The following is a 7,179-nucleotide window of genomic DNA, read 5'->3' on the forward strand; positions in this document are numbered from 1 at the left end:
TCAGAAGGAACAATCTTATCTGCCTGGCTTGATCTCTAGCTTCTACTTTAAAAAGGATTTTTTCATTCATTTTGATATTTTACTGAATCTAAAACTACTCGAGATTAGTAGTAATCTAATAATGGAGATTTACTTATATATAATCCTGTGTTGACCTTATATTATTCTTAGATTGGTAAAAATCCTCGATTTTTATTTACTATTCTAATCCTGACTTTGTTAGTCATCTCCATCCCAGATTGAAGACCATTAATTTGCCTTAATCTCAGAAGATGATCCCTACCTATCCATTCCTGAATATTTAAAAAATATATTTTATTTTTTAAATGTAACATATTTGAACAGATTTCAAATATATTTAAATAGCAAAAATGTATTTTTATCCTTTACGTTTTCCACAATTCAATTACACAAGAAATCCCTGATATACAAATTGATTTTGTTCTAAAAAGTTAATTTGTAGGTCAGTTAGACACTTGGAACAAGTAATTAATCCTTATAAACAAAGTTAAAAACAGAGTTTAGGTTCCCAGGCCATCATAAAACCTTAAAAATCCGTAATGAAAGCTGAAGTACAGTACTTGTAATATTACCATAAGTTCCCAATCTTCAAAACAAGTCATTAGTGATTCAGAAAAGCTAACGTGGAGGAGAAAGATTCAATTTAACACAAATATTTAATAGAAACTCTCTATTTAAAATAATAAATAAAACATAAGAAAGCACCCTCTAAGAATATTTCAGGGTTTTTTTTTGTTGTGAAACGCTGATTAATATGAAACTCTGATTAGTATGATAAAATGGTTGAGTAAATAAATGTAGACCTCTGCTTCTGATATAACACCTCTGAGACAGATGGATCAGAGAGGAGCACAAGAATTGAGAAATGAATTTAGTGAGAAGACTGTCCCCTATTCTCACCTCCTGGCAACCTATAACCAGTATAATATGCATGCTCAGTTCCACAGATGCTTTATATATCCTAATGGTCTCCACAGTGGAGTGTGCACTTCCCGGGAAGTATGCGAAGCAATCCATTGAGGTAAAAGAAGAAATTCTCATTATGTTTTATGTGCATGTATATTTGGATATAAGATAGAAAGGAATTAAGCTCTCTTGATATTTCATACTCAGTTAAACCTGGAATCCTCATGTGGTTCAGATACTTTTCTGCCATGTTTAGTGTTTGAGGGTACTGAGGGAACAGTGGGAGTTAACAGTGGTGGTGTTTTTCTTCTCCTTGTTTTTGTTTTTTTTTTTTAAAGTAACTCTTTGTGGAGATAATGTAAAGTACACAAATCATAAGCATACAGATTGGTGAATTTTTACAGAGTGAACACACACAGATTGATAATGAAATATCAGCGGCAGGTCAGAAACCTCTTCAGGTGCCTTCTCATTCATCTTTCCCCCCCTTTAAAACACTAATTCCGACTTTGATTACCATAGCTTAGTTTTGCCTGCTTTTGAATTTTAGACACATGGAATCATGTAGTCCATACTTCTTTGTGTCTAATTTCTTTTGCTCAACATTATGTTTGTGAGATTTCTTCCAAGTTATTCAAAAGACTTTGTTCACTTTAGTGACTGTGTATTACTCCATTGTATACATATGTCATTTGTTTTCATGTATTGCAATTTATTAATTTATTGTAATGCTAATGGAAATTTATAATATTTCAGTTTTGGGTTTTTTAGAATGATGCTGTTCTAAACACTTTTGTAAGTATCTTTTGGTGAATATATGTGCACATTTCTGGTAAGTGTATATCAAGAGATGGGATTGCTGGTTTATAGGACATGTTCTTTTGTTTTCCAAAGTTATCGTTGCAACTTTCACTCCTGCCTGCAGATCATGAGTTGCTTCATATTCTCAACAAAATCATTGTTATTTTCTTTTATTTTAGCCATTTTGATGGATATTCAGCAATATATAACTGTGATTTTAAATTGTATTTCTTTGATTACAAATGAAATTGATAATTTCTTCATATATGTGTTGACCATTTGGGAACCATTTTTTTTTAAACATCTTTTAGGTCTTTTTCCCATTTAGATTATCTTTTTTTCTCACTTTTTAATCATTCCTTATTTATTCTTGATATGAGGTCTTTGTCAGTCCTTTTTCAGATAAATATATTATAAATACCTTCTCCCACTCTGTGACTTGCCTTTTTCACTTTCTTACTGGAATCTTTTGATAAACAAGTTCTTAATATTAGTGAAGTCCAATTTATCAGTTTTTTCTTTTATGGTTAGTGCTTTTTGTGCAAATCTGTTTAATAAATTTTTGCCTATTTTCATGATGGTGAAGATACTCTCATGTTATCATCTAAAATATTTATGGTTTTATTTTCAGATTTATATCTACTTGAAATTAATTTTATATATGGTCATACTTTGTCTTTTTTCATGGGGCTATCTGGTAGACCCAGCATCATTGATTGAAAAGATCATTCATGTTCCCAAGGGATTTTCTTTTTTGTGGATTTGCTTTCACCATTTTGATACAGATTACAGTTTACATGTTCCCAATAAAAAGAATTTATGGATTCATTTTTTAAAGAGTAGGATAGTGCAATATTTCATCCTAAGATGTAGATGATCAGGAAGATCTTTGGTATTTATAGAAGTTTACTATTTCATGTCAAAGGACTTAAAGACGAGCCAAATCGACTTATTTTACAAAAAAAGATGAGTTGCAAATTTCTTTTACTTTCTCTCTTTTTCTTTCTTTCTTTCTCTCTTTCTTTCTTTCTTTCTTTCTTCTCTCTCTCTCTCTCTCTCTCTTTGTGTGTGTGTGTGAGAGAGAGAGAGAGAGAGAGAATCACTGACTAGCAGTGGTATACTCTAAGAAATTACTTTCAATTACAAACAATAAAAACTTAAAATTTCCCTTCAAAATTAAGATGAATTTAAACAGAGCAGACTAAGCAAATGCTCTTCAAGCAAAAGTACAGAGATAGCAAATGGATATGCATATTAAGAAATACTTAACATTATATAATTTTTGCTATTAAAAATGTCACAGATTTTAAAAATGTAAGGCAAGAGAATTTTCTAAGCTGTTTAAAAATCTTATAAATGAAGAATTTTAGTTAATTTTGAACAGATTTATTACAAATACAAGAAATATGATGTCTATTCATTAATTCAAGGATAACTGATTAACATTAGGAAATATAAAACTTGCTACCTGAATTTCAGCAAAAGCCTTTGCATAATGGATGGATTGGAGCAAAAAATAAGTATAATTATTTAGCAAGTTCAGCCAGAACTTATATATCTTTGTGAGATATCTTTATTATCTATTAAAGGCAAGTTTCAAAATAAACTAAACTCAACCAGATCTTCTAATCTTTAAAGGACAAAATGTGAAATCAAGTTTTAAAAAATAAAGTGGCATTCAATCACATTGTTCTAAAAATGTCTTCAATATAGTTTCTTAATGAAAATGTGTTAGTTATCTATTGATATACAGCAAATTACCACAATTTTAATGGCTTCAAACAACACTCATGTGTTAGCATTCAGTTGTGTAGGTCAGAAGTCCAGCACAGTGTGGCTGAGTTCTTCACTCAGAGTATCACAAGGCAGATATCAAGATGTTGTCAGAATTGAGTTCTCACCTGGAGACTGAGGAAAAATTGCTTCCAATTTCATTTTCTTGGAGGTGGGGGTTATTGGATGGAGGTCCTCATCTTCTTGTTTTCTGTCAGTTGGGGGCTGTTCTCACTCCAGAGGCAGCCTTCATTCCTTGTTATGTGGCCTCATCCATCTAGAAGTTGATAATGATACAAAAAATTCTTCTCATGCTTTGATTCTGACTTCCTCTTTCACCAGCCCTCAGCTTTTAAAGGAATCATATGATTATATCAGGTCCATGCAAATAATCTGCCTATTATCTGTCAGCTGATTTTGGGTCTTAATTACATTTGCAAAATCCCTTCCCAGCAATATTTCAATTAGTGTTTGTTTGAATGCAATAACTGGAAGCCACTGGTACCTACACCAGGGGCTAAGAATTTAGGGGGCTTAGAATTCTGCCTACCACAGGGACAAAAATGTTACATGAATATCTTGATTATTACAGAATAGTGATTTTGCTGTATGTAAGACAAGAAATAAATTTTATGGGAAAAACATAACATCACTTATAAATTATTAACATTTCATTTATTACTCAAACATTGCTGTCTCATCAATAGAACAAAAGTGAGAAATAATAATTGATTTAGTTATCTTTGATTTTTTGCCAACTTTCAGTAACATAAAAGCAAGAATTTTATTGGTGCCTAGGTGGCTCAGTCAGTTAAGCATCCAACTTTGGCTCAGGTCATGATCTCGCGGTTCACGAGTTTGAGCTTCTTGTCAGGCTCTGTGCTGACAGCTTAGAGCCTGGAACCTGCTTCAGATTCTGTCTCCCCCTCTCTGCCCCTCCCCCACTCATGCTCTGTCTCTCTCTCTCTCTTTCTCTCTCAAAAATAACTAAACATTAAAAAAAAACAAGGATTTTACACATATTTTAATTTTTTAATTAAGAAGATATATTTATCTAAAGGGAAATATTTGTATTAATAGTTTATTATTTTAAAGTATAACTTTTACATGTTTAAATATATTGTATATGAGATGGCCTTGTATACACCGTATATGGTATATAAGGATGAGCCTACTCTTTTCCCAGTTAATAAGTCTTTTGTTGTTGTTGTTGTTAGGCTTAAGTGATTCAGGTGCTTACTAATATTTGCATGTGTGGGACTGTCATAGAGGACCAAGACAATTTGTTCATCAGTATTCCTTGATTCCCCTAGCTACTCACAGGGTCTTTGGGCCTGCCAAATCACAGATAAGGTATATAAGGAACAATCCTATAGCAACTCCTATTCACTGTCTTCTGTTATACCACTGAACATCCCTATTCTGGACTGCAGAATAAATAAAATGCTCCTGAAGCAAACTAGTTTTCCAACTGATTTGATTTCCCACCCTTATGTTTAACAATCCCAGTGCTCCCATGGTTTAGATGATATGTACAAGGTCTTTGTAAAAGGATAATTTAGTTAAAATAATTTCTACACTTATTGTACTGATCATTTTAGCCTTCTGAGAAGATTTCCTATGATGAAAAAGAAAAGTTTCTTTTTTTTAATTTTTTTTTTTTTGATGTTTATTTTTGAGAGAGAGACAGAATGCGAGTGGGTTGGGGCAGAGGGAGAGGGAGGCACAGAATCTGAAGCAGGCTGCAGACTCCGAGCTTTCAGCACAGAACCTGACGCGGGGCTCGAACTCACAAGCTGTGAGATCATGACCTGAGCCAAAGTTGGACGTTCAACCGACTGAGCCACCCAGCCGCCCCAAGAAAAGTTTCTTTTGCCCACTAACGTTCTATTGGTACGTTAGTGATATGAATATATAAGGCAGTGAGAGGTAATTTGAGGCAGCGTTTCTGCCACAAATTTGCCTGAGGTAGCTTCCCTAAGCTAATTTTTTCCTCCCCAATAATCTGTCAGCAGGAACAACAATTGGGATTTTTATGGACGGGTTCCTTATATGTTCTTGACCACATATAAGGAACTCATTCATACAACATCAAATCTTAACTTCTCAGTATTCAAGGTGAGTGCAACATGACATTTATTCAATGATAGTCCTAGGATCTTTATGTGAGACACTGAAGTTGTGGTTTTGGGCCAACCAGACTTCTGAAAATAATTAATGTAACATAAGATGACTAATGAGGAAACACACTTGGAGGCCGAGGACTAGATCAGGGACACGTGGTTACTGGAAAGTTCAATAGCTTGGCCGCTGCCTTCAAGACATACTGATAGTTCAAATTAGTGATTCTCAGATGGCATTGTTTTCCAATCTTGTTGGAAAGCCTGGTTGCTGAGTACTCTAGGCACAAATAATCCACAGCTAAACCTCTGATGTATTTCTTTTTTTCAGCAGCTCCCTAGAATCTTGCAAAATCTTGGTTGTGTTTTATTTACTCTAGGACTCCAACTAGAGTTAGAGCTCAAACTAGAATCTGTATATCCACTGTTCATTACATTAGTGATAATGCCTCAACTCGGTTAACAGAGTTCTCATCTTCAAATAGAGTATTTCTTACTTGGTTGTACTAAGTTTTCCTATTTAACTAAATCACATCTCTGAATGAAGGTAATTTCTAATCTTGATTGCATATTCAAAATGTAATTACCTGGGGAAGAGGAAGGAAATAATACAAACAAAGACCTTATATTTGTCCTAATGATGACATGGTGAGAAGCTGGGAGCTATTTAAATTTGATACCCATTGTGAATTCACAGAAGAGGACTGAAGGTTAGTACAAGGATCTCTAATTCATGGAACTATTTGATGCTTCCGTGAGCAAGTATAGATATCTATGCACTCCTGTTCCCTAGAAGGTGATGGGGATGTACTTTTGTTATAACTGTGTTTTATTTCCCAAATTGGACATTATCATTCCCAAAGACTCTGTGAATCCAAGAAAAATATACCACATAAGCATGTACAACATATGTAAAGAATAAACAAGTGGATTTCCTTTTCTCAGGAGCACGGTCATAACCTGGCTATACATGAGGACTGAATGAACTCAGAAGGCATTTAAACTTTATTGTGTCTTAAGTCCAAGAAAGAAAATGAGGAAAAAATGTGTTTATATTACTAAACTGTTTTCCATTTTAGCTAAACAGAATACTGGGATATGCCATTCCCAAATGTTGCAATAATGGCTTACATTTTAATGTGTACCTGGACAATGTAAAAGAAAAGGAAAAAAAGGAAAATCATACTATACACTAGCACTATTCAATAGAATTTCCTGAGATGTTGGAAATGTTCTAAATCTGCACTGTTAAATATGGTAGCCCCTGGTCAAATGCAGCTGTTGAGAATTTGAAATATGGCTCATGTGACTAAGAAACATTTTAATTTTATTTAATCATAATTAATTTAAATTTATATTCAAATAGCCATATATGGTTAGTGGCTGCCATATTAGACAGTAAGTACAGCAATAGACACAAAAATAACAGGTTCAGTTCCAAACAGAGACATACTCAAAGATACCAAGAATTTCAAACTCTTATTCTATTTTCTAATTCCTGGGAGAGAACTAATCCTTGTGTTGCAATTTTAGTACGGTCCTTCAATTTATTCTAGTT

Source organism: Panthera onca, chromosome B1 (assembly GCF_046562875.1).
Source record: "Panthera onca isolate mPanOnc1 chromosome B1, mPanOnc1 haplotype 2, whole genome shotgun sequence".
Lineage (NCBI taxonomy): Eukaryota > Metazoa > Chordata > Mammalia > Carnivora > Felidae > Panthera > Panthera onca.